This window comes from Ammospiza caudacuta, chromosome 12, assembly GCF_027887145.1.
Source record: "Ammospiza caudacuta isolate bAmmCau1 chromosome 12, bAmmCau1.pri, whole genome shotgun sequence".
NCBI classification, from domain to species: Eukaryota; Metazoa; Chordata; class Aves; order Passeriformes; family Passerellidae; genus Ammospiza; species Ammospiza caudacuta.
Genome location: NC_080604.1, coordinates 5,108,717 through 5,118,606, shown reverse-complemented (window position 1 = coordinate 5,118,606; position 9,890 = coordinate 5,108,717).

Below are 9,890 nucleotides of genomic sequence, written 5' to 3'. Positions count from 1 at the left end.
GACTTGTCCTGTTTTTCCTTAGCTCAGTAGCAGAGTGCAGGCTCTGGCTGCTGGATCCTCCCAGAGCTGCCATTCAGAGCCTGGATCCAAATTAATCTTTGTTAGATGATGTAAAAACGGCAACAGAGAAACTGACCCAGGAGTCAGTGGCAGCAGCTTAATTCTTGAATAATTTCCATCACAATAGGAGAGGGAAGGGAAAAGGAGTGAAGTGGTGGCAAAGTGAGAGATTTTCATGCAGGTGTATATAATAAAGAGAAAGGGAAGATAAGGGCACCAAACACAGAGTGCATGGAGTCTCTTCCTTGCAAGGTTGTCTCCTTAAGCTCTTTTTTTAAGGTATTAAGAGTTGCAAGAGGCCAAAGTAATTTATATGGGGCAATAATTTCAAACAGGTTTTATACACCTTTGTAATAACATGCCTAAAGTATTGCCAGTTTAAAGCCTTCCCTTGCATGGAATAATCACTTTGAAAAAAATGTATTATTCCCCAGCAGTAAAAGCATGGAAAAGCTGCAGTGTGTTATATTAATTCAGACATGACAAGAATAGAGAGCATGATACAAAGAAGTGCATTTGGAGGAATAATTTTTTATAACTGTTGGTCAGACCTACATAAGTTAACCAGGAGTTTACCCTTTGGGAATCAGGAGCTCTGTAATAATGCAACACAACACAGTAACGTGTACAAACAAAGAGACTGTGCAGGTGAGGAGACATTAAGTCAAAGAAAATCAATAGTTCCACAAATTAAAAATATTTTAAAATTAAGGATTAAAGGTGAAGGACTTGAGAGCTGTGGTTACTGGTACATGTGTACTTGTCTGAGTGTCATGGATGGTTTTCTGTTCCATAGTCTGTTTTCCCCAATATAAGAATGGTATTAAAAATCACTTCTCACAGCTTACCTGTAATTACCATTTTGGGAGAAAACCATCTAACATCCTTCATCTTTTAATTGTTTGCATCAATTTGTAAGGAAAACTTAAACCTGACCTGCTTCTGTCAGCTGAGGGTGAACCATTGTCCAGGAGTTCTTAGCAGAACTCAGTTACTGAAGTAACTTTTAAATATTTCATCAAATATTTTGTATTAAATATATTATATTAAATTTTAAAATGTTATTAAATTTTATATTATTTTATATTAATTATTCTATATTGAATATTAAATATTCATACAATATATTTATTTTCTTTTATTAGTTTATACTTTTTAATATTTTATTTAACTTTTTTTCAGGTATTGCTAAAGGAGAATGTGATTTTTTTAAACTCCTTAAACTATTGTCTCTTTCACAAATGGATGAACAGAAACAACTCTTACCATGGTGTTCCTTGTGGGCATGGAGAGTTGGTTCATGCTGTGTCAGATCATGCACTGTCACGTTCTCCATTGCTACACAAGGACAGGGAACGAAGAATGAATAAAACATTCTCTGTGTGGTGCTGGGATGGGCATTTATTCTGTCCTTGGTATCTTTATTCACTTACTTTTTGCTTTGCCCTGTTAAAGTGAGATGTAACCAATGGTGGAAAGGCAAAGTGAGCTGGAGAAGCCTCAGGTTTGTGTGCAAAGGTGCAGAGGGTTGGGGTTTTCCTTCCCCTTTTTCACCTCCTTCTGTCCTGTCCCTGCCCTTTACTCAACTATAAAATGCTGCAATATTTCACAGTCATTATGCCAAAAATTGCTATCTGGAAACCTTTGTTTGTCTTTGCTCTTCCCTGTGCAGACCAGGATTTATTGTTGGCTGAGCATCTGAACACAGGAGCCCCACTTTGCCATGAGCAAGGAGAGATTACTTGTCTTTGCACACTTCAAACTTGAGTCATGTCCTATAAATACACTGCTCATAACAAGGATTTAGGCATGAAACAGTCTGTACTAGTGCTTTAAGAAGCAATTTTGTGTTTTTCATACGCTTGAAATCCATGCCAGGCTAATCTTGGAGTGCCTGTTCCAGCTTAGCAAGGTCACATCAGTGCTTTGTGCAATCACACATGTGAGTTGTATGTAACTTTTTATTAACTCCTCAGTGTGCTAAAAACCATGAATAATTCATTTCCCTGCTGTTTTTATCTAACCCTATGATAAATGAAGAGGAGAGGGGGGAAAAGATGAGAGACTGGTGAAGCTTTGTCATGTATGCCTGGCACTGAGGAACAACCAGCCCTGCCAGCTCACAGACCCCAGTTAGTTACATAATTAAAGGAATATTAATCTGTACTAAGCACATCTACCTCAACACCCCCTTAGAACTGCAATAATTACTGCTTTAGCAGAGACTCTGATTAATATATGTCAGTGCAGCCCATTAAAAGTAAGTAACGTGTATGTAGTCTGAGAGAATTTCTAAGGAGTAGATGAAGATTTTCTGGGGTTTTTTTTGTGTTGGTTTGGGGGTTTTTCCTTTTTTGTTTTTAAATTTTTCATTTTTTTCATTTTCTTTGTTGGTTGTGGGGGTTTTTTTGTTTTTTTTTTTTTTTTGTCTTTGGGGGTTTTTTTGCTGGGCTATGGAAGGTGGTTGTTTTCTGATGTAGGTTTACTCCTGTGAAATAAAGCAACCTTTTAAAAAATATTGTATCTTCATACCCAGGTTTGCTTTCTTTGATCTGAAATAACTGAGTACACCCTTAAGCCTGTCCTCTGTGCATAAAGGCAGGTTACAGGAAGGGTGTAACCTCTGGGCAGGTGCTGCTCTGCCCTCTGTGAGTTGATTTGCTGCCTCATCTAAACCTTGAACATTTGCCTCAGTGCAGAAATTCCTGGATTTTCCCTACGGAAGCTCCCCTAACGCTGACTCAAACGTGTATTTTCAATTTTGCCAATTGTTGGAGACTAAATACAGACACAACTAATGAGCATTGGTTTAACCAAGAAATAAACCAGAGACAGGAGAGAACTGAAAGAGGAAACAGAGATAAACTTAATTTGCAGGACCAAGGCCTGGCTGCCTCCTTCCTGTGGGAACGGCACAGTCCATCTTTGGGACCTCCCTCTGTGCAAAGAGCTCAGAAAGGAAAAAGGCTGGAGAAAGCAGAGCTGCTGGGGGGAAAGTGATGGTGCTTATCCCAGGCAAAAACAAACGATGGAGCTGCAAAGGGGAGGATTTCTGAAGGGATTTCTGAAAGAGCCAGGGAGATTTCAGTCTGAGCAGTCACCCCAGAGCTGTTCTGGTCAGTGCTCACACCCACCAGGAGCTTTTCAAGGGTTGTCCCAGCTTTTGTTTTCCAGCACACCCCAGCTCAGTCCTCTGCTGAACTCCAAGATTCCTGAGCAGAACTGGGACACTGCCTGTGAGCAGGAACGTTTGTCCTTCCACATTCAGGAGAGATGGGACATCAGGTTTATTTCTTTCATTTTAAATTCTCCTACTCAATCAAAAATGGTTTATTTTGGTAGAGAGTTTTAAATGGAAATATGATACATAAAAGTGATGTTTGCCTCATTAGGAAGTGTTTGTGAGTGAGGACAGGGTGTGCATCAGCCTGGGATTGAGAGCAGCCCAGCAGGACAAGACCATTTGCACTGAAGCCTGAACCATTCCTAGATATATATAAAATAAATAAATGAACAAATAAATAGATAAATAAATATTAGATACTAATATATATTCTATATTATATATTATTATACTATATGAATATACATTATATATTATATGATCTATTAAATAGATATTATCTACAATAAACATAAACATAAATATATACATTTACACATATATAAAATATAAATTTATACACATACATACATATATACATATACACATACATATATATACATATACATATATATACATATATATATACACATATATAATCCCATTGTAAGAGAATAACACTTCTCCCAAGAACTTGTTTGTGCTGGGATTTCACTTACATATAGCAAAAAGTTTAAACCATTTCTAAGAGGTAATTGAATCTTAAAATTTCAGGGACTGGGGGAACATTTTTGTACAATGCACTGGCATTCTGTGTCAAACACTATTCCCAAGGTAATTTTGATCCAACTGTCAATGGGAAACACTAAAGATAAGGGAGGATTTTCAAGATCAATAACTGCAGAAATTCAGACCACTCCAGAAAAGCATTTTAAAATAAAATTGATGCCAGTGTTTATCCATGGTTAATTAAAAGTTGTGTAGAAAGTTATACTGAGAGAAAAACTGTCAGTGTATTGTTGACAAAGTTCAGGTTTAAAGCTTTAAATGACAATTTTAATATCTACAGGAATAAAAAAGAATCAGAATTTATTGGCTGAGAAAAAAAAAGCAAGTAGTTTTTAACTGGGAGTAGTTTTTTGTCTAAAAGCTCTAGATCAATATAAATCAATATGTTGCTGAAATGCTATAATTCGAAGGTTGAATGAAAAATAAGGGAAGGTTTGTAATTCCTCCATCTGTAATGTAATCCACATGCACACTTTTGCCTTTCTGCTGTTTGCACTCATCAGTGTAATTTATGCCCAGGATCATTAGACAGATATATGGATTTAATTATAAAACAATATCAGAGGTTAATTCTTAATTAATCCTTAAGTGCATAATTTAAGTGTGTAGGCACCTTAAATTCTCTCTGCAGATAATGGAGAGGTGGAAGGGGGGAGACTGAAGGAGATCTGGAATTGCCAGCTGGGTGTGCTTATTTCTGTTTTCATTGTTTTAGGTCTGTGAGCATACATAAATATCAACAATATAAATACAAATAATATAAATACAAGCATAAATATAAATATAAACAATATAAATATAAATGTATCCCACTCTTTGCAGAACTGAAGGCTGCAGGTGAGGCCACACAAATTCAGATCTGTCCCTGCTGAGCCATGCAAGGCCTCTGTGCTGCTGTTTAAGGTGAGTTAAACCTCACCAGCCCCTGGGACAGCTCATCCCACCAGGGCTTGGGTAATTCTGGGGTTAATTTGGGAGTGCTGGGTGATTGTAGGGTTAATTTGGGGATGTTTTGTACCTGAGTCTGACCTGTTCATCTCACCTCAGGGCTGGCTGGCAGTGGCTGTGAGGAGATCCAAGGTGATTTTTTATAAAATGCAGTGAGAAATAAGCCCTGGGCTCATTAGCAGGAGGTTTGGCCAGAAGCTGGAGAAGTGAAAAAGCAGATTTCACTGGTGATAAATTGCAGAGCAGCCTAACAGCATTGTTAACTTCCTTCTGCAGTGCCGTGGCTCTTCTGAGTGCCTCCAAGGGCTTCCTGATGGTTTTTCCTGGTATCTATGGCTTGAAGGAATCACTAAAATGCATGCTGACAGATCTGCCTTGCCCTGGTGCTGGTGTTAATTAAGACTTGAAGTATGAAAGGTAAGGGGGCTTCCTAAAAAAAGAGCAGGATTGTAATTTCCAGCCTTCAGTCCAAAGGAGATGTTGTGAAATGTTGTAATTCTCCAAGCCAGTGAATTATTCTTCCTCAAACAGCAGCAAGTGAAATCTGGCATTTATGAAATTAATCTGAGACCACATCTAGGTTGGTTTGCCTTGCTAAATTCACTTTATTTGCAATATAAATTTTATGCTATTGATAAATATTTTAGGTATTTTTGTGTAGTATTTTTTCTGGGAACTTCTGCTGCTACCATTGGTGACGAAAAGTATTTAAATCAATTATTCTGCTCCCCCTTGGGAAGCTGCTGTAGAAAGCAAGGACTGACTTGTAAATTTATAGGAATGTTGAGACAAATTTGCCAATACTCAGCAGGTTTTCCAGCACTGACCTTTAGTTGCTGCTTTGTTTTCACTGCTTTGTTTTTTTTAAATTTGATTTTTCTCTTGCTTCTGAAATGCTCTATGCCCCATGTCCAAGGATTTAATGCTCTGCCACTTCCAGGATCCTTGGTACTTGCACTAATTTTGCAAACTGGTGCCTATTTCAGTCAATCAGGATTTTTCTTGGAAAAGAAAGTAAAAAAATTTTTGATAGAAAAATCAAAAAGAGAGGGACATGTTTGAGATTATTTGTGATTATTATGCAATTTGAAGTTGTCTTTTCTGTTCTTAACTGTAAAATAACAGTACTGTGACTTAACATTTGGTAATTCACCATCTTTTGCCTCTCAGAGTATTGTCAGAGTTTTTAATCCAACACTTGAGCATTTTCCCTCGTGTACTTCAATGTTAATAAAGAAATAAACCAAAATATCTAAGTTGTTCTCAAATCAATGTCATCCTTACTAAAGCTTTTGCTTTTGCCAGCTGCTTTCTCACAATAATCTGTGGGATGAGTGGTATATAAAATTTGGGATTTTTTTACAGCAGTCTTGCTGCATCACTTAAGAGGATTGTCCAGGTGTGTGGCAAAAAGGTTTGGATATTGCAAAAAGCTCTTTTGCACAATTTACCCTCTGTATGTAAAAGAACTGTGTGACTGCTAAGGAGTGCAGGGGTCAAAAATGTTATCCTGCCCCCTTTTATATACATATAATTAGCAGATTATGACAAACCAAGTCAGATTATGCATCTGGAAAAACTAACTTGTGGCCCTTTCAGAAAAGATATAATTGTAATATCATGTTGTCACTATCCACCATATTCTTCTGACTTTTATGTTGTGGTGGCTTCAGGTTGACTGGTCAGGGTTTTTAATTTAATTTAAAAAAATTTAGAGTAAAGGTGTTGTGGACACCTTCATCCATTGAGTTCTAAATGAGGGAGATTTTAAATTTAATTTTAATTTTTTTTTTTTTTTAGAATAAAGGTGTTGTGGACACCTCCATCCATTGAGTTCTAAATGTGGGAGAAAATGGCCTTTTATGCTGTTCCTGCTTTTGGTTGCAAGATCATCAACTTTAGGTCATATTTAACAAATTACAGCTGGAGAATTGCTTCTGCCAGGGAAGCACCAGATTTGTTTTGATATTTGTTAGCATTGATAGAGAAATCCACTGGTAACTTTTAGTCAGTTTTATTTCTGTCAGGGTCAGCAGTACCAGCAGCCTGGGAGCTCTGTGTGTGACCTGAGGAATTGCTGAGCATCAGGTAGAAGTGGAAACGTCTCTGCTTTTTGTGGGGCTGGACCTGGGCCACAGCAAGGTCATTTCATGTCAGTGCAAACAAAATGTGCCCTTTGCACTTGACCCTTTTTGCTTTGATACTGAATTAGAACAGCAAAAGGATGGATCCAGAATATCCCAGTATACCTAATAATCCTCTGGTCAATCTGTATTTTTTCCAAACAAAGCGGAGGGCATGTTTTTGTTATCTTCTCCTGTTGAAACATTAAATGCAAAAATCAGTTTCCTCACGCTGGTTGCTACAAGACATCATGGCAGTATCACAGAGTGTTTCACTGACACAGCCTTTGTCTGGCATTACTTTTGCTCTTAAAGCCAGCAGATATTTAGGACTGCTTGGCTTTTCACTGGCAGGCTGGTGTGAGGGTGTGAAATTACTGCAGGAGATCTCACTGGCGATTCACAGGGATACATTTTCTACTCTATCAGATACTGGACTCGTGCCACATTTTGGTGGCATTTGATACCATGGGAGTTTTTCCTCAATAGAAGCCATGGCTGGGCCTGAACATTCTGCAGATGAAAGGCCCCAATTTGTTGGAAAAGCCCCAATGAAATGTCCCAATTTGTTGGAAAAGCCCCAGTTTGGTGGCTGGGAGTGCAGTGTGGGCGCCCCAAATGTCCTCCCTGCTGCTCGTGTTGCACTCAGGGCTGGGTCACCACTCCTGGAGGCAGCACCTCTGTGCCTGAAGGGTGAGCACAGCTTTCAGGGCTGCACTTTGCTCTCTTGATGCACAAATTGCTGTTTTTGGCAGATTCAGAGTTCTTCATTCTCAGTGCTGCCTCTTGGCACCAGCAGCAGTTCAAAGATAAACTGTGCGTGCAGGAGGGCTCGTGGGATGGAAGATGCTCTGTTTATATGTGGCATCCAGACATCACAGTTGTGTCCTTTCACACACACATCTAGTTGTAGAAATTTCCCAAAGGAGGCTGAAACACCAATAGCTGCTCCATTCTCACATAATTCAGCCAAAATCCAAGCTCAACTGGCACCCATTGTCACTTCCTTTCTGAAATTTCCTTGAAAATCCTCTCCTGTTTTGTTGGTGTGGAAATTAAGCTGCAGGTTGTGAAAATGATGTGAAGCTAAAACCTTAGAAGGATAAGTCACTGTTGGGTTATTCAGACTTGAGGCAAGCACAGTGCCAGAGTTTAGTGATTACATGATCTCTGCTCCTTTTCATTCTTTTGGTGAAGGAGATGCCCCCCCGCTATGCACACATTCCCCCTTTAACCAGGAAAATGAGAAGAATTTAAAGGAATCTCTAAGCATCACCTTAGGTGAGAGGAGGTGCAAGGAATTTAGGGAAAAACACCACACAAACAGTCCTAATCTCTAAAATATAATAAGAAGTGTTACATTTAGTCATTAGTTGATGTTGTTACTGTTAACATCACACTTTAAGTGTTTTTAAAACCTGTATGCAAGAGGTTGAGTTCCTAGAAATGCTGTAGTAACAGGAAAGATGTGCTGAGGCCCCTGTCATGTTTATAAAACACATGGGGACAGCTTCTAAAGCTGGCAGAAATGTACAAAATTCTTCTTCACTGTCTGCATGGGGAGAGATTTCCATAGGCAGGAAATGTTGAAATGAAGAAATCTGCTCTGTCATTCATTGATTATCAGAAGTGATAAACAGCCAGACACTTCTGCTATTTCACCATGATTGACAAAATCAGTTGTGGGGGCTAAAAACATCTCAAGATGGAGAGCAAGCAAGGAAAGCAATCATTTGTTTGTGCTGCTGGTGCTATTAATTCCAGCTGCAGTAGCTGACCTTCTGAGGATGCTCTGATGTGAGAATCACATGATGGAGACTGCCCTTGTGTGGGAGATTTCAACCCTGAGCTCTGCTCTGGGAGCCTGGGGGTTTAACAGGTGGAGCTGGGTGTGGAATTCAGGATTTCTGTGAAAACAGTCTGGGGGATGTCGTGTTTTTGTGCAGCACAGAACTGCCAGTGAAATGCATTTGCAGGCAGCTAGTAAGGATGCACATCTAATGCTTTTCAAATGGCACTCCAATCATCTGCTTTAAATGATTAATAAGCACGAGCTGAAAATAGCACTGCATTTACCTAATGTTTGCATGATTATTTTTGTAAACTTTTCATTCAGGCTTTCTCTGCCATCTTTCTAAGCATTGTCAAAACAAAAAACTGCTGCTTGATTAGTTTTTCTCAGTTGGTTTGATCTTCCTCATGACCCAGGGAAATGTAGCAGGGGAAAGCTCCCTCCCTTGTTCACTCTCACTCGACAGTAGGCATGTGGTTTAAGATCAGATGAGAAAACCAATCTAGATATTTGCAGAATACTTACAGGTTTCTGATTTTCTTTCAAAGCTGGGAACTGAACTTGGTGAGACCTACAAGTCTGGATTTTGTTAACAGCTTGTCTGAAAGCTCTACAAATATACTGTAACATCTTCTCCTGGCTCTCAATAAGTTAGAAAGAGTTTTAAAAGATGTGGAGGGATTTGTACTTTCATGTTGCCTGTCCTACTTTTCCCTTTAGTCCTTGCTGAGATAAGGTTAAAACTGGAATTTAAATGGTGTTAAGGAAGAAGCCAAGATAGTAATCAGAATATAATTAACAGTGTATCATTTGTCAAACAACCAGGGCTGGGCAGCGCTGATATTCACCAATAGAAAGTGGTGGAATACTTCCAGTTTTCCAAGTAAAATGCTGGTGTTGTTCACTGTAGCAGTCTGCAGGTGCTGTGTGATGTGTGTGTATCCCTCACACCACACAACTCCCATCCCACCTACCAAACACACATTTCTGCTCTTCAAATCCCCTCTGTCTCCGTTCAGCTTTGGGAACATTTGGTAACGGGTTTTAACTCTCAAGGTGAAAAGATTATGTGACA